The sequence below is a fragment of the Arvicola amphibius genome, chromosome 7 (assembly GCF_903992535.2).
Source record: "Arvicola amphibius chromosome 7, mArvAmp1.2, whole genome shotgun sequence".
Classification (NCBI taxonomy): Eukaryota; Metazoa; Chordata; class Mammalia; order Rodentia; family Cricetidae; genus Arvicola; species Arvicola amphibius.
The window spans coordinates 83693450-83717679 of record NC_052053.1 but is presented as its reverse complement, the minus strand read 5'-3'; positions in this window follow the sequence as shown (position 1 = coordinate 83717679).

Here is a 24230-nt window from a genome sequence, read left to right as displayed (position 1 = left end):
AGCCATTTGGGCAGGTAACTGCTCTTGCCTGGATTGCTTGATACTATACTATTTGAACTGGACATGCAGGACCTATAGAGAAATGAGTGCTGAACTTTCCTAACCATGAGATGGTCCTTTGGGATTCCTACTACATGAAAGAGACTGTCAGACATCTGCAGGACACAGAAGAAAGTGACTGACAAACTGCCAATATGGGCAGAACTGTCTTTGAAATTTCTTGCTTTGTGGATAAGTCTGCTGGATGTTATGGGCCTGTAAGCTGAATAAGGATGCTCCAACAGTACAGAAGAACTTTGAGTGACTGTCTCAGCAGTGAGATGTCTCTTTCAATTCTAGAGTTTTGGAAGTATCTTACAATGCACTTCCTGATAACTTCGGTAATAGTATATCCTTCTTAGAGTCTTTGATGGAGTTGAAGAATAGATAGTTATAATTACAGTTTTCCAGAGTTATGATAAAAGATAAAGTAGATATTAATATTGTAACTGTAATTGTTGCTTAATATCTGTTTTGTGATATGCTATTTTTCTGTGTTAAAGTTAAAACCCTCCTTTTTATTTAAACACAAAAAGGAGGTGATGTGGGATTCTCCTCTGTATGCTGTGAAAACCATTGGTTAATAAAGAAACTGTCTTGTCCTGTGATAGGGAAAAAAAGTAGAGCTAGGCAGAGAAATAAAACTGAATGCTGGAAGAAAGAAGGCAGAGCCAAGAGAAGACATGTAGCCCCAGGGAACAGACTTTACTCAGTAAGCCACAACCTTATGGCAATACACAGATTAATGGAAATAGATTAATTTAAGGTATGAGTTAGCCAGAAATATGCTTAAGCTATTGGCCAATGGTATTACAAATAATATGGTTTCTGTGTGATTCTTTTGGGGATAAGCAGCCAGGAATAGCTTCCTACTATACATTCTTAAGCCAATTGAGTGTGGACCTGGTGTGCTACAGCAAATCAGGTTCTATTTTTATTATATTCAGTAATATCTGAGTTCTGATATGGCAGATGATTTTTAAAAAGCTTTCTTTATTAGTTAACTTGGTTATTTGGTTAAGTGAATAAATTTTTATAAAATGAATTTTCCCTTTGAACTTTTGGAAACATTAGACACATCTTTTGACTTGTATCTTCATGTTCTATGACTGGGTGGGGGAAGCAAGATACTTAACATAACTTTCAGATGTCCAATAACCAGATTATTGGACAGAAAATTTTTATAATTGGATGGTTCTGGAACATAATTCTATTTGAATGATTTCATAGCATTATTCTAATTGTTTAATATATAATGATTCAAATAATGCAAATTAAGAAAAAATAATTTTCTTGGCAAACTTTCAACCAGACTCTTTTTGAAAGTCAAATTAATGACAACAAAATATCTTAGCCTTTCCACACATGTTAGGGGAGCATGTTCTGACCAAGAAGTTATGGTGATTCTTTATAAATATATAGGTGTGTCCCCTAAAAAGCACACACATTTTAAACATAAAGTATATTTTATAATTTTATGTCATCTTTTTAATATTATGCTGAAGTGATACTGTACACGGCAAAAATGAACTCAGAAGATTTTTATATCCTCTACTATGTTATAAGCATAAAAGGACTTTATTATAAAATTTATCCTTAAAAAGATATGTCACTGTCTTTATCAAGATTTACATTATTGGTAATATGTAAAATGTTTTTTTTGTATATGTGGAAACTTGTTTATATTATTTTATTTTTGAGAAAGAGTGTCAGGTAACCCATGCTGGCCTCAAACTCACTATGTAGCTGATACTGACTAAAATTCTTACCTACTCAGCTCCTATTTGCTGAGATTATAAGCATGCCTCACTGTACCTTAGACAAATCCTTATTTTTACTAGGCCATATATGCATTCCATTCCATTTTAAGATTTTTTGATTTTGTTTGGATCTTGTTGAAGAAATCCATTATTACTCAAGTATAACAACATTGAACACTTCATTTCTTCTGTTGTTTTGCTTTTATAATATTCACATTTAAGTTTAATTAAAATGTGCTGCACTGTGAAGTATAATAAAAGTATTTATTTTGGATTTACATACAATTTTTAACAGTTTATATTTTATTTTTTTAGTGATGCTCCATAATCAGATAGAAATTTTCCACCATACATGGGCATGGGGATATGTAATATTTATTTTTGTCCCTAAAGGAGTCCTCTAAATATTTTCAGATAGTTTTGGTAAAATAATTTATCTCCCTTTTCTCTGTTTTAGATTTTATTCTTTTGTTAATTTAAAATAAACTCATTTAATTTTAGAAAGTACCTCATATACTATTGACCTTGTCCTTGATAAACATACTTAAGCTAAGTGTTGATCTTCCACACTACTAATTTGTTGCATTCGTGACAAATAGCATATCATCTATATATAATCATTGGTGTTAGTTTTTATTCTCTACACATACTCTATACATTCCTTGTTAAATCAATTTTACATTCAGAAATATATTGTACTTGGAAAAATATTATGATTGTATTATATGGTTACATGGACTCTTGGGTTTGTAATGATTATTTTAAAAGTTCTGTCTGAATGTGATTTTCTTCTCTTTTATGCAGCATTGTTATTTTACCTAGGGTTTTGTGCATCTTAGGCTGAAGAAGCATCCTCTAAAGGAACTGTATGCTCAGTGTACTTTATCCCAGATGATCTCGAAATCACTGTCTTGTTCAGATGCCTCCCTCCTACCCCAGGACAATTATAGATATGTGCTATCAAGCCCACTTTGAACCTTGATTCTTGACATTCTAAATAACTTTCTAATGCTAGTGTATATTTTAAGAATTTTATGCTTCCTTTTCTAATGCATATATGTGTGTGTTTCCCATTTTTAGAAAAGTAAAAAGATGATATATTATTCATTTATAGCCATAAATTTATATTTTGTTTCTTTTTATTGATATGTTCTAAATAATAAACTGAAGAGACAAAGATTTAAACAAATATACAAACCTAGCCTAGCATTGAGGATGGTTCAGTCAGCAAAGTGTTTGTCATGTGAACATGAGGCTCTGAGTTTGGATCCAACCCTTCATGTAAAACTCTGAGCACAAAACCACGTTTATTACCCCAATTTTGTCATGGGAGGCAGAGACAGGAGGATTACTGCAAATCACTGCCCTGGTTGTATAGCCGTCTTATAAGTTCCAGGTTCATTAAGATGCAATGTCTTGAAAAATAAGAAGGTATGATGGAAATGGCATGCAAATTCAAACTCTGGTCTCCACATGCATGAGAATACATATTTATATATCCCTGCATATACAAGGACACACAAATAAACACATATCCCTGCAAACATTACATATGTAGAAATACTAGCCTCCACCCACACCACATATATTTTTAAAAGAGATTTTATATCTTAATTGAATAAATTATAAAATATTCTCTTAAATTATATTGAATTTCTTTCCTGTGTTTATTTTGATTCTGTTATGTTGGTCACTTTTTCTTTTGCTTTGTGGATCAGGAATCTTTTGATTTTGTATATATATATTTTTTCAAATAAATGGCTTTTGAGTCATTGATTTTTTGTTTGTTTTTTGTTCCTAATTCATTTCTGTTTGAAATGTCATTATTTATTTATTTTTATTGAATTTGTTTTTGGTTTGTTCCTACTTTGCCATTCATCATCAGGTTATTTATTTTTGCTTTTTGTGATTTTAGGGCTATATATTTCCTTCTTACAGCTGGTTTTAATATGTCTCAGGTGTATCATTGGTTTGTATTTACATTTTCATTTGGTTCCAGGAATGTTTTGTCTTTTTTCTTTATTCTTCTTTTAGCAATTTATTGTTTAATAATAAGTTGATCAGACTTCATGAATTTATACACTTTTAGATATTTATTGACTGTGAATTTAACTTTTATTATATAAATGTTAGATGGAATACATGGAATTATTTCATTTTTTCTGAACTTGTTAAGGGTTTTCTGTGAGTCATAGGATATTATCTATTATAAAGAATCTTCCACCAGCCGCAGAATAGAAGATATATTCTTTGCTATTTGCGTGGGATGCTCTGTTAGATATCTGTTAGGTATTTTGCTGTAAGATTTCATATATTTCTTTAGCTTCTTTACTTGTTTATTGCCCAGCTGACCTGTGTATTGGAGAAATTAGTTGTCTATATAAAAAATTATTATTAGATTGATGTTAAGTTGTGCATTTATTTCCAGTATTATTATTTTAATGTAGTTATGTTGTTGTTCCTATCATCTTTTTTTGCTGTTTGTGTTCTTGTTGTGCCTTCTTCTATTTCATTAATGATGTATTTCTTTGTTTGGTCTCTCCTGTCTCTTGGAAATTCTTATTCCTCAATTCAAAGATTGACACTCTGCTGGTGATAGTGTTTGCAGAGACGCCCAATGTCTTCTAAGCCTGATAATCTTTATTTGGTCCATATAATGTAAAGAATTCCCATTTGTTTTCTATTTAATTTATTGAAATATTCCTTTCAGGTACAGTGTTCTTTTCTATTTCTATCACTTTAGTGAACTTTTATTTTGAATCTTGACTTGTCTTCATCGAGCCATTAGTTTTAATTTATTTTTTTGGATATCATTCGGGGATTTATTGTCATTTTCAAGTTTCAAGGATTGGTAAGTTGACATAAGAATATGATAGAATGAGAAATGGAAAAGAGTGAGATGTTGATGTTAACATGCTTAAAGGCATAGAAAATAAAATCAAAACTAATTTGACTAATTTACTGAATATTTTTTTCATGCATGTGCTATGTGTTAAGTCAGAGAATAAATAGTAGAATTAAGCTTGACAACTGTAACCACGATGCAGTTTATTTTATCTATAAACAGTAGAAATATTTCTTTGCAAAATCATTTATCTAAAAAATAAAACAAAGAGTCCTTGGGTCTTAGTAATTCTGAGAAAATATGAATTTGTTTCTCTGGATGCTTATCTGGTGGTAGACATTTTGTACTTTTTATTTTTCCAAATTGTATAACAAATTGAACCCGATGAAGGTGCACTCCTATTTAGGAGGGGAAAGAGCAACCAAATTTTTCTCTAGTTCCTTTTAAATCCATGTGTTCATTATGTCTGACAAAATTATGTAATGTTTTATGCATGTGTTCTGCTGACTATAATTTCAACATGAAACAATAATATAACGTATTTACAAGTTAAGAAAATATAACAATTGCTATAGACATAGCTCAGTGGTAGAGAACTTACCTAGCATTTTCATGAGTTAGATTTTTAGCATCAAAGAAAGAAAAGAAGTAGAGAAGGGAAGAAGAAGGGAAGAAAAGGAGGGGGAAGAGACAGAGAGAGTGTGGGGGAGAAATAGGTGCTACAAATATTTCTTGTTTTAAAATAGAGATCTACTTGCTCTGCAAAACCTTTATTGTCAAGGAAAACATCTCAAAAAGAACCATTTTCCTTCAAAAGATAGTCATCAGCACATTCAGGGTGTAAAATGTGACATATCTCACTCCAGCTGCGACAGTCTGTCACTTTCCTTACCTGAGTGTCTAATTGGCAGGTGTGACTGAAAGGTCTGAAATTACTCTGAAAGCTTACAGCATTGTTTAATAACTCTATTGAATTTTTAATATTAAAACTCTGTCACCATCTTTGAACATATAGTTTTGTTTTGTGAATTTTGACTGATTTTTCTGTGCCATTGCTGGTACTGTGAATTGGGACACTGCAAAGAGGAAGAAAAAAGAAAACAAATAAATAAATAAAAGAAATAATGATAAAGTTTTACAATATCATATAGCCAGCCATTAGAAATACCTACTAACAGTTCCACAGGCAAACCCAACAGAGATGTCTTATTCAAAGATTCCATGTCAGCATAACACTAATGTGACCTTTAAAGTCAGTCTTTCTTTGCTCCTAATAGGAGTTGACAGAATCCCTCTGGCCAGGCCACTTACGGTGAAATATTTTGAGAGAAAATAAAATGGGTGTACACATTTTTTGTGTGTATGTGTATGTGGAAAGGACAGCTAAGCATAGAAAATAATCATTCTATAGGGAAAATGATTAATTTTCAGTAAAACATAAATTCACATGATTCAATATAATACAAATATGCATTTACTTGAATATTTACAAAATATGTTATTAAATAATAATGTTATGATAAATAATAGTTTAATATATTTAACACAGTATAAGTCAGAGGCATAGTATTATATACTTTATCCTTTATATCTTTACCAAATTTTATTTTCTTTTTTTTTAAAAAAAGATTTATTTATTTATTATACAGTGTTCTGTCTGTCTGTACGCTTGTAGGCCAGAAGAGGGCACCAGTTCTCATTACAGATGGCTGTGAGCACCATGTGGTTGCTTGGAATTGAACTCAGGACCTCTGGAAAGGCAGTCAGTGCTCTTAATCTCTGAGCCATCTCTCCAGCCCTATTTTCTTTACTCTAAAACCATGATAAAATTGGAATATCTGCTTTTAAGAGAAAACTTAAAAACAATGTTGACACTATATGACTGAAGCAGAATGAAAAATATTGTATTTTTGTGATAGGTAAAGCATTAGTGAACTTACATTGTATAAAAGTACTCTCTCCTTTCAAAACAATTTTAAGAACTTGAAATTTAATTTTAGAAGTCTATTTCAGGACTCCACAGCTATAAAGTACAGACAAGTATGTTTAGAAAATCTGAGAGCCAATTGCCAAGCGTGTCTCAAGCTAAAGGAGACCAGATGAATTTGCTTAATAATATTCCTCCTTTTTCTCATATAATAGTGTTCTAATTGCTTTAAAAATGTGATCAGTGATAAGTTTCATCTTGTGTAGTAATCTGGGCTCAATTAAATTTCTGTTAACTTTTCTGTATGGTATTCACAGTGTTCTCCAAGAATAATATACAAAAACAAAGCTACATCTGTTGAGGGTATTTTTAAAAGTTAACTGATATAATTAAGTAAACCTTAGAGAAAGTTCATTTATGCAGTGTATAAAGCCTCTTCACTTTTATTGTATATCTGGTAATTAGACAGACACCATTAATAAGCTTAAGTGTAAAATAATACTATTTTATTATAACCAGAATATGCAAATTTTTGTCTTAGTTTGGTTAGCTCAAATGTGTACACAAGTTTAATCTATCAAACATTTTGCAAACTCCAGCCACTTGCCAAAGCAGACACATATGCTGATGGATTGGTTACAAACAAATAACCTTATTTGTTATATGATGAAAGACAAGACTCATTGTGTGAATTTATTGCTATAATGATCAATAATATACATACAGAGCTAAAATAGTCTCCCCCTCATTCCAAAAGATTAGGTCAATTTTGTATCTATAATTTGGTTCTCCATGTGTGTATCTCTGTGTGCTTATCTTGTATGCAAGTTTTGGGGGTGCATTCCAAACTCCCTTTTCTTGTCTCACAAACATGGCCAATTTGCTTATTGATCCCTATTTTCCTGAACAATGGCTTTGTGTGACTGAATTCATGGCAAAGAATTGTGAATAAAATTAAAATCAGATACCCGAAGAAACTATTTCTCTTTTGGAGACCTAAAAATGCAGAAAAAAATACTTTAGAGTAAGAAGATGTCAAGGTAAACGATACAATATATTTGAGTTCTATATACTGGCACAATGAAACCAGTTACAGAAAACTATGGTCAAAGTATGATATGTACTTTTATTTACTTCAGCTACTGGGAGTTTGAGATTGTTGATTTTGATATGTTGCCCAACTCTGGGCAAAACAGCCTTTGAGAAAAAGATCCATAATTTTTAATGTAAATTTTCATCCTACTATGTGTGTGGAGGGATACTTCTCAAAATGTAATACATAACCCTATGAATAATGAGTTTGAATGAAATAGATCTAAAATAATTTTCCACTGATATTCTATCCATTTACAAGTTTGAGTATAGGTATAATCAATAATTTTAAATCATTTTGTTGTTTGAATTTAAGACATGAACTCTATAGATGCTTACTGAGTTCAGAATAAGAGAGAATCAGAAAAGAGACAATGAAACAAGTTTTCTAGTGATTTTATTGCTGACATATACTGACACCTACTTATAAATAACTTACAAGAACATTCCTGTATTCATTTTAACTCCAGAAAGCATAGTAAGAATTCCTGGATGCAACTTTATTGAGAAATATTACCACTTAATAGTAGATTAAATTAATGTTTACAGTTTTTCATTATATATTATAGCTCAAGAATTAATATATTCACCATGAGTGGCCATTTCTCTTTACCATTAATGATCTAAATGTTGTGATTTAATTTTCAATGGTCCAGGTATTATTTTCACATATGCACTGTAGTCTTAGGTTTCCTTGCTATTTCTGTGATGTTCACTACATTTCAACACCTTTGAGGATGTTCACAGTTGATTGAGATGCCATATAATTTATGCTTCATTCTGGGATATCACTCAACATTTCACAGCTTTGTGATTTTCTTTGTAAATATAATCATTTAAAGTATTACCAACCTGTTTTGTATTTCAGAATTTTCTCTAAAGGTACTCACAAGACAGATGTATAATCGATTAATTTCTTTCTTTAGAGAAACTGCAGAAAAGAGATACCTGAAACATTTAAAAATTACAACGCTTCTTTACTCCAACACTGGGATTAAAATGAAACTTGATTGCATCTATTTTATTGAATGATTTAAAGACTTGAGAAAAATTTCAGAAGCATTATATGCTTCTAGTAGTTCTTTGAACTCAAAAACATATTTTGATTATTATTTTCATTCTTTATTTGAAGCATTTCTACTTTTCTACTTTTTTCCTACAACTTCATTTTCTTTCTTTTTCCATTTGTTTTTATAGGAATTTTTCTGAACTCATTAATAATTTTTCCTCCATGGTATCCTGTTCATTGCTCCACTGTCCACCTTAGTTTGATATTTCCAAATGTCATTATTTGTCTCCATAAATCAACTAATTTTTATTGTCTTTACATGCTTTTCATTGTTGCTCATTCTCTATATTTTTCACTGTCTTTTTTATGTGTATAATGATATATATCTTTATGTTGGCAACAAAATTCCTACAAATACATTCTGTGTACCTAAACATACTTTCAAATTTATTCATACCTAAACATATATGCATATATACCACACAACACATAGTATAAATATGATTGAATATTCCATAATTATTTAATTTATGAAAATATATCATCAGTTGTATAATTTTAAATCACTGTCAGAGTGCTACCTTCCAGCAGCAAAGGCCTTTGATAGAAACCCATGCAGTTGAAAAAGCTAGACTTTTTTATTTGAGGGGTTTTAGGAGAAATGTCACTCACAAACTCTCTTGATTGTTTTCTACTTTCTTTTCTCTGTTTCTCTCTTCTCTCTCTCTTTTCTCATGTTACAGCTTTTTATACACCCCCCCCCCCAGAATCTTCCAGGCACCACAAGAGTCAAAGCAGTTACATTCAATTTCTCAAGTGAATGATTGTAAGTAAAAACATGTTTTTCATCTCCCTCACATGATTAAACATTTGGTAAAAACCAAATTATCCCAAGAAGCCACATGTATTCATACCAAAGAAACTTGTCATAGGGTAACCATGTGGGCAAGCAATCTGTTCTTGTCATGTCTTTTACAGGTAGGCTACATTTTTCAGTTTCAAAGAAAGAACCAAATACTGTATTACTTATCTGGAAAGGTAATCTTATAAGGTATCTTAAAGGAATCACAATCTAAACCTCTATATATGAAAAAGAATCAGTCAGCTCTACTTTAAATCTTTAGGGTAAATATTCATTAACAGATTCATGTCAGGAGACTGAGGACAGAAAGTATATCACCTTTGGTCAGCAACCAAATATAGTAAGGCGAGGACATCCACCAATAATAATTTGACTGCCTTGTTCTTGCTCCTTGTGCCTCAGGAGTTCTGCCTTCAACAATATGCCTTCCTAAAAATTTTAGATTGTCTTCTTGGGTTTTTCACCTCAAAGTTATTTAGTAAAAATATCTTAGTCTAACTTTGCTATTTTCAAAACACTGTTTCAGCAGTGATACCCCCAACCACAATAACTGTGAAAACATCTCCAAACATTAAGGTTAAAAGAATTTAAACTAGCTGGCCTACTGGGAGACAGTTATTAGTCATTAACTTGAACTACAGTCCATAAAACTCCTTAGGTGAAACTCATAGATCTTGACTGTGAAACACATCCTTATACCTATTTTTATTCATCAAAACTCCATATAAGCTATTATTAGTATTATCAAATTAGAAAGTACAACTTAAGGAGGTAGGCATATTAACAATCTGTCAGAGAAGAGAACTGGTTGGTTCCCAGCTGCCCTGCTAGCTTACATCTGAAATAACCACAATGAAACTGTATTAATTGAAACACTGGTTAGCCCATTAGTTCTAGCTTCTTATTGACTATTATATTAATTTAGCCAATGTCTATTAATCTATATGTCACCATGTGGTTGTGGCTTACCGGCTAAAGTTCCCAGGATCTGTCTCTAGCGGCTCCATCACTGTTCTCTCTGACTCCACTTTTCTTTCTCCCACTGTTCAGCATAGCTCTCCCTGCCTACCTAAGTTCTACATTGCTTAAGGTCCAAAGCAGTTTCTTTATTAATTAATTCACAGAATACAGAGGTGACTCCCACACCACCTCTCCTTTGCTGTTTAAGTAAAAAGGAATATTTTAACTTTAACATAGTAAAATAAGATATAACAAAACAGGTGTCAAACAAGATTTACAGTTACAATATTTATATCTACTTTATCTTTCATCATAACTAAGAAAAACTGTAACTATTACTATAAATTCTTCAACACCATAAAAGACTCCAGAAAGATATATTACTTACGTAATCAGGAAGTACATTTTAAGCAACTTCCTAAACTCTAGAAGTGACAGAGATATCTTGCTGCCTGTATAGTCACCTGAAATTTTTTTTTGATTTTTCGAGACAGGGTTTCTCTGTGGCTTTGGAGCCTGTCCTGGAACTAGCTCTTGTAGACCAGGGTGGCCTTGAACTCACAGAGATCCACCTGCCTCTGCCTCCTGAGTGCTGGGTCACCTGCAATTTTTATGCGCCATTGGGGCATCCTTCTTCAGCATTCTGACCCATAGTTTCCAGCAGAACTTTTCATGAAGCAAGAAATCTTAAAGATATTTCTGCCTATATTTGTAGTATGCTAGTCACATTCTTCTGTATCTTACAGAATGTCTAGCAGAGTCTTTCATAAAGGAGGAACCTCAAAAGACCATCTCATCTTTAGGCAAGTTTAGCAGTCATTTCTCTGAGGGTCCGGGATGTCCAGTTTATCAAGCAGTCCAGGCAAGAGCAGTTTCTTGCACAAATGGCTAACCATCTCCATTAGGAGCCTCTCTGATGTCCTTCTTCCTCTTGAAGTAAAGTGTCTCTTTGTCATGAAAGTCCTAAATTCTAAAACACTTTAAATGAAAGATTTGAAGAATGTCTATTTATCTGAAATACATCTCTGTATATCTAGAAAATCTAACTAACATGACTAAAAGCTTGACTATTATAGATGATTATCTATTAATCTATATTTCTTAAGTATACATTGCATTTTAATGAGCTGTAAAAACACAATACCTTAATCAAGAGCAGAAATATATATACAACAAAATTGATCTTAAATTTGTATCAATAAAACAAGATCCATGCTAATACAAATTTCTATAGTATATCCCCCTTTAAATGCAAACAAACATTTATAAACAATATTTGGTAATATAGTTGTAGCTCTGTTCATACTGCTTCCTGCTGATTATTGGATGTAGTAATTTTGGGGAATGTTTATGATAACATTTGGAGGGTCTTGTTCCATCAAACCACACCAGTCTGAAAGCAATCCACAGGTTCTTATCCTCTGTGGAAACAAGAAAAGAACCTCTTTTCCAAAGCAACATATCCTTAGACCCAAATTTGGAAGTCATCATACCTTTATAATATATGTACTGGTTTAGCTTAGCTGCCCATACAATAAAATGTCTCCTTATACTTAGCTCATTCATAATCAAAAAATTCAGATAACACAATAATATACATAATCCAGACTCTCTGTGAATTTTTCATTTTTACGTGGTTTACTTTTACTTTACTCCTTTTGATCTATGTCTATCTGTACTCTGTTTCTTTAAAGACTTTACCTTTTTTAAAGTATTAACTTCATTTTATGACTCTCTATACTCTTTTTCTTCTCTCTTCCAAGCCTATGTACATTTATCCAACACTATGACTCATCTGGATTTGTCTTTATTGCATATCTGTAATTCTTTACTATCCAAAAGTGCTTTTTAAAGTGCTAAGTGCTTCTTAAAACTTAAGCAGTGCCATTTCTAGTGTATATACAGTACTTTCTGCTTCCCTGCCCAGTCTAAAACTTAAGCTGTGCCATTACTATGGTACATATGGTACTTCTTGCTTGCCAACCCAGTCCAATATTGTGGAGCCACTTGTGCCTCTGGGCAGTGCACACCACCCCACTTCCAAGCACACAGACAGATCACATTGCCACCAAACAAGCCTCAGCACACTGTTCATAAATCCCATTCAAATGCTTGACCTTCCCAAATGGCCAGAGTTCATGCTAGCAGCATGATGCATGGCTGGAAATCTTCCATTTTGAAACAAATCAGTTGCTACAAGTGAATCAGTAAGACCTCTCTTAAAGGAGCTGTAGCAATCTGCCAACAAACAGCTAGAAGTTGTGTTACAGTCTGTATTTTGTGTCTAGAATTCCTTTGCAAGCCATTTCAGGTTTTAAGTGGAATTTAATAAACCATTTTGGTGCCAATTTGTAGTGAGATGTGAGGCTGCTTGTTGGTTCCTGGCCACCCAGCTAGCTTAAACCTGAAATAATCACACAGAAACCATATTAATTAAAAAAAAAAACTACTTGGCCCATTAGTTCTAACTTCTTATTGGCTAACTTTTATATCAATTTAACCCATTTCTATTAATCTATATATTGCCACATGGCTGTGGCTTACTGGCTAGTTTCCAGTGTCTGTCTCTGGCGGTTTTATTGCTTCTCTCTCTGACTCCACCTTTCTTTCTCCCAGCATTCAGCCTAGCTTTCCATTCCTACCTAAGTTCTGCTTAGCAGTTTCTTTATTCATTATTGGTAATCACAGCACACAGAGGGAACTCCCACATCAACAATGCACAGGAAAAAATTCTTGGTAGACTGGATGTTTTTCAAGAGATAAAAGCACTGTATTACAGGAAATGGAGAACTCCCCACATCTATTAATACCATGTTAGATACCAGAGAAAGAGAGCATCAGAAAAACATATAAAGGCACAGCAAAAGCAAAAGATATTCCATGGTCTATAGTCCTTTAGCTTTGCCTGAACAAGATTGGCCCAAAAGCTATTTTGACCCAAACCATCTTTACAGAACAGCAAAAGTTTGATCTCACCAAACCTAAGTGAATAATGGATTTTTTGTTCTCTTCTACTAAATAACTTTTAGAGATTTTAAGTATCAAAACCATACCCAATTCCTAGCAAATGGATTGTCTGCCAGACAACTGTTAATTAATACCCAAACCAACTACTCAAACAGAAAAAGAACAGTTGTTAAACAGAGGTAGACAGTATTCTTAACTGATTGCAGTTTGACTATAAAGTAAACATATCTCACCTCATATTGTTCAAGACAAAAACATTGCTCTTCTCTGCTCTCATTTTATCTCTAGGGTTGAAGATCTTACTCTCAGTATTTTAGTCTCTGCAGGCACGCATCATTCTTTTTCTGCCTTGAGCAGAGGTTTCATTCCCAAACTAAATGATGGTAATTCTTAGCTTGTCTCAGTAAGTGTAGAATGAAAAAAGTGAAGCTCCCTCTAAAAATGTGTCTTTAAGCCACATAAGATTGACACCCACTAAAAAGCAACTTACACATTATAACAATTCCCTATCATGGTGAGTAATGAAGCACATACAGCTCACTCATTACTTATTGGAATGTGGTTGCCCATTGTCATTTCTGCTCTATTACCTTGTACCTCAAATTTGCAAGGAGTGCTGTGGGCCTCCTGAGCAGCTAGCAATGTTGAAGCATTAAACCACCCCCACCTCCAAAATCCTTTTTCATCCTTTGACTGAACTGTGAGCAAATGGTTTCGGACTGAGAGACCTTACACAGAGTTCCTGTGCTCTTTTGTAAGGTATATAATGAAGGTTTATGGTACACATATGAGAATATTTATTGAGTGTTAGAAAGATATCATTTTCAGGGTAACCTGATAGGTGGACTAATGTGATAGATGTGAGTTAGCTTGATGTGGTTACCAAGTCATATCAATAAAAGAATTCTGTAACTTGCTCATAAAGAATGCAAAGGTGAACATATGCATTAGCTCTTTTGAGTGGTTTTATAAATCAGTATGCAGAAATCCACATAAATTGCTCGCATGTAGGTCAAAATAACTCAGGAACTGGTCTACAATGAACACTGGACTAATAAAATCATTATAACAGTGTTTGGCAGAGAGTTACACTCATTTGACAAATTGAGATTCCTTATTCCTTTCATGATGCTTTTGGTTTCAATCTTATTGCCCACCCCTTCCACTCCTAGTTTCTAAGTGGTTAATAGTAGCCTTGAATATATTGAAAAAGTTTTGTGTATAGTGGTACTGTGAATTTGTTGTGATGAAATAACGGTTTTACATAAAAAGTATACGGTTCATTAGACAAGATTTTGTTTTTGTTGTTGTTGTTGTTGTTGGGAGACAGGGTTTTCTCTGTAGGTTTGGAGTCTGTCCTAGAACTAGTTCTTGTAGATCAAACTGGCCTTGAACTCAGGAATCTGCCTGGCTCTGCCTTCAGAGTGCTGGGATTAAAGGTGTGTGCCAACACCACCTGGCTAATTAGACAAGATGTTTATGCATATTACTTCTAAATTATATCTGATTTTTCAGAAGGTTTAAACCATGGGACCAGCTCACATATTAAGAGAAGTGTGTCCGACACACTAGGTCCTTTTTTTCCTAAAAGATGGCAAGCCATTTTTAGTGAAGTATACTACAAGTCTCTAAATATGGCCTAGTCTCAAATTCTCCAAACCACAGGGGTGGAAATTGGTGGTTACAATTGACTCACTGTCAATCAATCCAGTTTCTAACATTAGGAAACCAATTAGGACCAACCATAATTGGTGCCTATATGAAGTACAAATAGAACGGAATTTTAGCAACCATGGTGCTTTTTATAAGAATATATCTTATTTTAAATTTCTTGTTTATGAGAAAATATGTTTATAATAATCACTAACCTTTCAAAAGTCAAACAATTAAATCATTATGTAAATGAATGTTTTATCATACATTGTATTATCATGAAGTCAGTTCTTGAAGAACGGTTACTTTATGAATTAATATTTTAAACAATAAGCAAAAATACTTATAGAGTACAATACTCACTGTTTTCTTTTTCACCAATATTTCTTATCTAAATAATACATAGTAGTAAACAATTAACTTAGTATGTATTACATTCCAATTTTTCATTATATATTTATAGATATAACAATGTCACTAGCATGTTATTATCTTAAGGAAAGAAATGTTTCAACGAACAGTATAAAAGTTAAAGCTATGAGGTGGCCAGGAGGATGTCTAGGCACAGAAATATTAAGATGTGAGGACATATTCTACTGCCTACATAAAATTTGGGTTTGATAGTGTGCACTTTAAACCTCAGTTTCAAGTAGACAGAAGCAGCGAGATCAAGAAAGCTTGCAGGCTTGTTTATGTAAACAACAAGGCAAGACATAGGTTTAGTGAAAAAGCTGTAGGTAAAATAAAGGTGGAAAACATTCAAGTCAGCCATCTAATATTGACATCTGACCTTCGCACACATCTATGTACTTGTATATTTGAATACATGCATGTACACACCCAAACACATAGATATACAACAAAAACTTATATACAAATGCAAAATATTTAAAAGACTTAATATAATAATCTCTTCAAGACTCATAAACATACACAGAAGAGGCTGAAAAATTAATATACTTACATTGCATTTGACCTGAAAGGACTTATGGAAAGGACTTAGTGATATCCTACAGTACGAAAAGTAGCTTATAGATAGAAGAAAACAAATACATCAAAAGTTGATTTTAAGTAAACAATTCTGAGTACTTTGGCATGTTAAACTTGGGAGGGAAGTTACCACTGGGTTAGGACATTTGAAGAAAATAGAATACTCACTTGAATTTTTCTGTCTTGAAAACTTTACTATATTTACTTTCATAGCAAGTCAAAGGAATTGGATAGTGAATGCTGGAATGGGTGACTTGGTTGAAGCTCACAGCAGTTAAGGTCAAACTGCGAATGGATATTACAGTGTATTGATCATAAGCAATGTTTGGGATGTTGTGCACATAGTAAAGTTTTAACTTCCCAGATGAGCTATAGTGTCCTATGACTTAGTGCAGTGAAATCAAGGTGTTAGTGTTGCAAGGGTATAGATAGGGATATACACCCTGAGGATAATAATAATGAGAATGCTCAGATTATTATATCATGTATCAACATAAATTTCTGTTGGACTTGGTTTGGTTTTTGTTTCTTATATTTTGGTTTTTTGAGACAGGGCTTCTCTTATGTAGTCCCGACTGTCCTGGTGTTATTTAAAGCATATGCCACCACACCTTATCTCATAACTCTTTTTTATTGGTTTTATTTGTTACTGTTGCCACTATCTTACTTTTTATATTTATTTAAATGGCAGAACTTCTGAGTAAGTTTTGACAGCTATTCTACTTCCCAAAACAACAACAGTTGAAATAGCTGACCTTATTCAAATGATGATTTGAAGTTATAATTGTACAAATGAAAATTAATTCAAAGTATGAATTAAATCTTGGTAAGAAATGTAAAATAACTTGCTTTGTTATGTGTTTCCAGACATGTTTCATAGCTCTGACCATGATATGGTAGGGTTTCTTCATTCTCCCAGGCCCAACTCTAAGCTTATAAATTTACACTGGAGATGTAGCCTGTTGTTTCTCTCTATCCAGTCCTTATGTGTATAGTATGCACTGCTTCTCAGGAAGAGCTGACAAACAATTCCACATGTCTACAAACAAAACACTTCCTATTTATTTATTTATTTTTGGCTTTTCCAGACAGAGTTTCTCTGTAGCTTTGGAACCTGTTCTTGAAATAGCTCTTGTAGAATAGGCTGGTCTCAAACTCACAGAGATTTGCCTGCCTCGGCCTCCCAAGTGTTGAAATTAAAGGTATGCACCACCATTGCCTGGCTCTAGCTCACTCTTTTGAAAATGACCCATGGTGAATATGCAAACTCATTTCTTGCCTAGGTTTTATTTATACCAAGATTTATATTCAACTTGTGATGTTAAATTGTGCCTGGGTTATCTACTCCTCTTGGAAATAATGAACTCATCAACTCTGAGTGATCAGATTAATTTTATTTTTTAAAACAGACTAGAGAAGTTCAAGCTTAAAGGAATTAGTAAAAGCAATAGAATCCTTGTAGATGTTCATCAGAAGAAATGATACTCCATGACATACAAGGAAAATTCAGAAAAGCTTCAAGCTTAATCAAGTAAAAGATGAAAGAAGGCAGGAACTTTTGGAAAGATGGAAACCTTTGCATTTTCTAAGGCTCATCTTCTTGGTATCATCACAGAACCATTTTTAATGGTGTTACCTAACTGTCCCCAAATGTATCAAAGTGGAAAAGAATCTTCGACAGCAATGAGCATTTCAAAGTAAGTTCTTCCAAAAACAATATGACCAGCAAAATATTCTGACACAAAAGGCATATGCTAGAAATGGTTCAAATATGTCTTTACACAAATCTTTAGCACCATAAAAGATTGTGTGTGTTATTCTACAAGGGCTCAGGGAATGAGAGAGAAGAGAGAAAAAGAGAGAGAGCGAGAGAGAGAAAATGAGAGAGAAAGACATAGAAAGAGAGAGAGCCTAATATAAGGCCCCACTGAAATATGTTCAGAAAAAGTAAGTAAGCTCCCTGAATCTTAGGAGTAGCCAGAAAACACACATATATCTCAATGGATAATAAACAAAATACATAAATAAGTAAATAATCATGGCAAGCAAAACATAGACTTTGAATTTTAAGAAACCCAAAGATACCCAAAGAGCTAAAGGAAATATGTAGAATATGAAAGAAGAGGTTGACTATATGAGTATGTACAATAGAGGCCCATATGAAATGTTGGGAATTAAAATAAAAATAAGTAAAATATAAGCAACCAACAAAAGCCCAATACAACTCCAGACAACAGAAATTGTTTGTGAAAAATGAGAAGATACAGTGGACAAAGAGGTCAAAGAAGTTTTAATTATATTTGAAATACTACAGTAAAGTATAGCTAAAGATTAAAAGGTGGTCTGGAGAGAATGAAATTGATGAGTCAATCCATCTAGAAGACCTAAACTAATAAAAACTACACTCTTACCCAGTTAACAAATATATGAAGTATAACTGACAATTGAAAGGAAATGTGATAATCAATAATGATATTAAATATTTCAATATGCCAGTTTTAATAATCAATGAGGTACAAAGAGAAGCTAATCCACTTTGTACGGCAATTTGAGATCATGGAATTTGAAAACTGGCTACAGAGATTTGTCTAGCACTGCAGGAATACTTGATTTTGAAGAAATACATGGAACATCATTTAAGATAATCATAGCCCATACAAGAAACCAATTCTTAATTAATTGTAAAGATACAAACTCTGCTTTCCTTCCAGCACCAAAACTAATTAGAAATTGATTAAATATGAATATCAGTAATGGATATTTATAATGGAAATCAGAAAATAAATATACAAAAGAAATAGTAAAATAAAATATATGAGAACTTTTAGAATGCAAGAAAAACTACTTTATATATAATCATTTTTCTGTACATATTACATTGAAAAAAATTCACAAGTAATCTCTCTCATTAAATAAAATTAAGAAAATAAGAAAGAGCAAAAGAAGAAGGAAAGAATGAAGATCAAGATGGAGACAAATGCAATAGGTAATAAAATGATAGAAAACATCCATGGAACAAAAGTTGAAATATCTAATAAATGGATAGTGTTGGAAGAGGAGAGTTGGGAAGTACAGAAGGAAGGATGGTTATGGAAGGACTCAGAATATGGACATAGAAAAGAATATTTTAAGAATACATCATATGAAATCCTCAACGAATAAAAAATACTGTTTTAAAAATTAAAATAAATAAATCTTATGATGCCTATCCATATACATGTGTAGTGAAAATATATTTTACCATTAAGAATTGCAAAATAATTCAAAAGCAAAGTCACAGATCAGTGTAGTGGGAAATTCATGTGAACATTAATTCATTCTGCTACCTATGAGAGTCAATTGCATTTGCTCCATAAATATTGTTTTTCCAAGTACAAATAAGGTGATATTGGTAATTCTCATTATTTCTACTGAGGGTCATTTCCAATTGAAATGCCTCTTATTTTCTTGATACTGTAACAATCATAAAAATAAATTAGGTCTAGCCGGGCGGTGGTGGCGCACGCCTTTAATAACAGCACTCGGGAGGCAGAAGCAGGCGGATCTCTGTGAGTTCGAGGCCAGCCTGGTCTACAAGAGCTAGTTCCAGGACAGGCTCTAAAAAAAGCTGCAGAGAAACCCTGTCTCGAAAAGCCAAAAAAAGAAAAAGAAAAAAAATAAATTAGGTCATATTTTCTAGAAATTTATAAAGAGAAAAATGATTGAGCAAATAGAAGTTACATTTTAGTATCTGACATTATTAGCCATATACATAATGCTATCTTTGTATATTAAAAATGGGTCAATAGATTTATTTCTTTTTAGAGAAATATTAACTTATTTCATAATTTAGTTTACATTGTGAAAAATGAGTCTCATCCTTCTCATGATCTCTCAATGATCAGAAGCTTGCCAAGTAGACTAGACATGTCTGTTGAGCTCCAAAATTCTTCTTGTATCTATTCTCAGTGTTGGGATTACAAACCATCACTCGTTGGCTATTTGCTTGGGTACTGAGAAGTGAATTAAGGTTCTCATGCTTGTACAGAAAACCTTTTCATGATAGAGCTTCCTTCCCAGCTCTAAAATGCTTTATCAGTAGTTGATATATACTTTTGTACTTCAGGTGACCCAAATGTCTCCTTCCTTAATGTAGTGAGATTACTTTGAGAGACACATTATTTCTTATTCATGAAAAGCATCTGTAGTCTTTCTCCTGCAATACTTGAAAGTTCGTAATGAATGCAGACATGATTATTGAATCAAAAATGCAAAGAAGCAATTTGAATATCAGAGGTTTCCCCTGTGGAGATGCCACCAGACCCACATGAAAGAGACAACTAGGTCTTCGTTGTTGCTTAAGGCATGCATTGCCTGTCAAAACTCACTGGTTTTGTGATTTTCATATCCATGCTAGTACATAACTGAGGCATCCATGTTGTTCTTGGCTCTTTCCCAAGTGAAACTCTTCCTTCTCATAAGCTTTTCTCAGATTTTTGTCTCACGGTAACTTGAACTCACAAAATATACCTCCGCACACACTTTTATCTTTAAAAGCAACAAAGTAATGAAGACATTAACAGGTGAGATCAGAATCACCAGCTATTACTTCTCATTAGAAGACTTTAAAGATAATGATCAAGGATTTAAATATCTGATTGAGGTGGGAAATAAACTTGACATACTCATCAAAGTACTATATTAGTCAACATGTGCATAGGACATTTTATTATATATTCTTTTTCAGCTAGATTGCCATATCCAACTAATAAGATAATTTCTGCTTCTTATACTTTCTCAATTCTTCCCTTGTCAACCCTTCCACAACAATAAATTTACCATGAATCTTAAAGTCATACCAGAGCATATATAATGTGTATACATGTCTAATGAACAAGTTAAATTGAGGTGAAATTAACTCTTTTTTTGTTCATTTGCAATTTTTGCTTTGAGCTAATTTTAATCTGAACACAGGTTTCAGGGGAAAAACTGCTATTAAAAATAATATTTAAATAAAATGATTATATGATTCAGCATACAAAAAAGCTTTTATGTAGTTTTAATATTACTTACCTAGTGAAAAATTATTCTCTATAACTAAGGATGATGATGCCAGTGAATATGTTACAGAAAATAAAAGATACCTTTATAATACATAAAGTTATAAATATGGCATGTGAATTGCTTTTATATAGAATGATGCTGACAATGATCTATAAATACAAGGCTATGTATTCTCTGCTAATATTTTTATTTTTTATATTTGTAATATAATTACTTGGTGCACTTACTTCACTTATCCATTTATTCAACAAGTATTAGGCGACAACCTAGCACAAAAAAGCATGCACAAAAGTTTGCTAAGTCAAATATAGCAACATGGATAGCACATGAAAATAATCATATGAAAGAATAACATATAATACAGTAATATATTATAAGTTGATGTAAAATTAAAAATAAAATGAAATATGTCAATAAGGCACAGTTGGTTACTGTAGTAAGCATTAATAATAGAGACTAACACAAAATCATGTTATCACTCAATAAAAGGCAGAAAAAATATAGCAAAGTAAAAAAAATCCAAAAATAATTAATTAAAACAGCAGCAATATCAACAACTTACATATACTCAAAACTAGAAATTAATGTAGACTTCCACAAATGAGTAAAATGTATTCTTTTAGAATAGCATGACCATTTTGACACCCATTAGTGAACACTATTAACAAATCAAAAAAGTTAAATTTAAACAATTCTAGTCAGTATTGTAATTATGATTCTAGCCAGTGAAGTAAAGTAAAACCAAAGCATCAGAAGGAAAGAAAAGTGGTTGCTGTGGGACAATGGTTTTGCATCTTGTAAACGTTTATCAGTTGTATTTGTTTAATAAAATACTAATTGGCCAGTAGCCAAACAGGAAGTATAGGTGGGATGACCAGAACAGGAGAATTATGAAAAGAGGATAGGCTCAATCGATAGTCGTCACCCATATGGAGAGGAAGCAAGATGAGAATGCCTCACTGATAAAAGGTACCAAGCCACATAGCTGACACAGACATTTGTGTGTGTGAATGTAGGATGTAAGAGTTAATAAGAAGACTGAGCTTATAGGCCAACCAGTTTATGATTAATATAGACTTCTTAGTGTTTCTTTGGGATGGAATGGCTGCAGCTATAGTCAGGACAGAAAACCCTGTCAACAAGTAGTAAAAAAATATTGATAAAGAATAGGCATTTAGTAAAGATGATGTGAACGTATATATAGACAGTTTTAAGAAATATACACACGTGCACACATACACATACACACATAAAACCTGCAAATCTAACCATGAAATTGAGGATAGGTTTTGTGTGTGTGTGTATCCATATATACACATATCTTAAAAAACAAGGACGTGTCCTTTGTTTTACAGATTCTTTTCAGTTCCAACAGGTCTCATTTATTAATCAACAAGACAAATTGGTACCCTTCAGAATGGGAAAATATCTTTACCAACCCCACATTGGACAGAGGATTGATATTCAAAATAAGCAAAGAACTCGAGAAATTTGACATCCAAAGAAAAAATAATCCAATAAAAAATGGGGTACAGACCTAAACAGAGAACTCTCAACAGATAAATCTCAAATGGCTGAAAGACACTAAACAAAATTCTCAACATCTTTAGTCATCAGAGAAATGCAAATCAAAACAGTTCTGAGAGCCCATCTTAAGCATGTCAGAATGTCCAAAATAAAAAACAGTGATGATAGCTTATTTTGGAGAGGGTGTGGTGTAAAGAGAACATTTCTCCATTGCTGGTGGTAGGGCAGACTTGTACAGTTACTTTGGAAGTCAATATGGTGGTTTCTCAGTAAATTAGGAAATAGTCTTCCTCAGTACCTAGCAGTACAACTTTCAGGTACATACCCAAAGGATACTCAATCATACAACAAGTATATGGGCTCAAGTACTTGGACAACAAAGAGTACCTTAAGAGAGACACACATGGAACACTATAGGAAGGAGTAGAAGATAAGATCTCCTGAGTAAATTGGGAGCATGGAGTTTATGAGAGACAGTAGAAGGGGAGCCAGTAGGAAGAGAGGAGAGGAGACAAAATGTATAGTTCAACAAAAACAAAAAAGAAAAATCAGAAAAAATAAGACTTAATTCTCCAAGAGCAAGACTGATTCTTATTTATCTCTGTACCCAGTCAGGTTATAACATAGTTCCTGTTTTTTTTTCAATCATAAAAATGGACAAATTGTCCAAAGTTAAAATATTGATAGAAAGACAAGTAAAGCAACAATGGTTAGGAACCAATGTTTTCAAGTCCTCGTATTGCCATTTTTTTTATTTGTCATAGAAAGCTATTTAGTTGTTTATATTCCTCTTCCTGCAAATTGAAGGGCCCAGTGGGTGTTTCTTAAATCTCATTTTTAATTAATATCAGCACAAAAACAAAACAGGCTCCAGTAGTAGTAGTAAAATAAAATGTCCAGGGAAATAACATAATATTTGTTTTGAGTGCTGACATGTCTTTATGTATAAAAAGGAAAATGTTGTATTCATTTGGTAAACTTTTCCAACTCATATCCAATTCTCTACTATTTCCCTTGGGTCTGGTAACATGTCTGGTTAATTTCATATTTAAGAACCCTAGGGACTTAGTGTAAGAAAAAAAAAAGCAGGAAAAAGAAGCAACCGGAGATGTGATATCTTCAGTTGTAGTGTTCCAGGATAAACAGAAACTTACCATTGATTCCCTTTGCACTGTAAACTGTGGAGCTGAGGATGAGGTAGTGTTTGAAATGTAATGGAGAAGGAAAATGTGCTTCAAGCAGGGACCTATTAATGGGCAATTCTTCCTAAATAACTCTATTATGCAAATAACTGAGCCTTAAAATTAATCCAAAAGGATAAACACTGTGGGGAGAAATATAATCTCAAACACTGTCTTTTCCTTGACCTGGATGGAGGGGGGAGGACCTTGGACATCCCACAGGGCAGGGAACCCTGACTGCTCCTTGAACTAGAGAGGGAGAGGGAGGGAAAATGGAGAAGGGGAAGGAAAATGGGAGGAGGGGACGAGGTGAAAATTTGTAAAAATTATATAACTTAATTTATAAAAGCATTTTCCAAATTAAAAAAAAAGAAT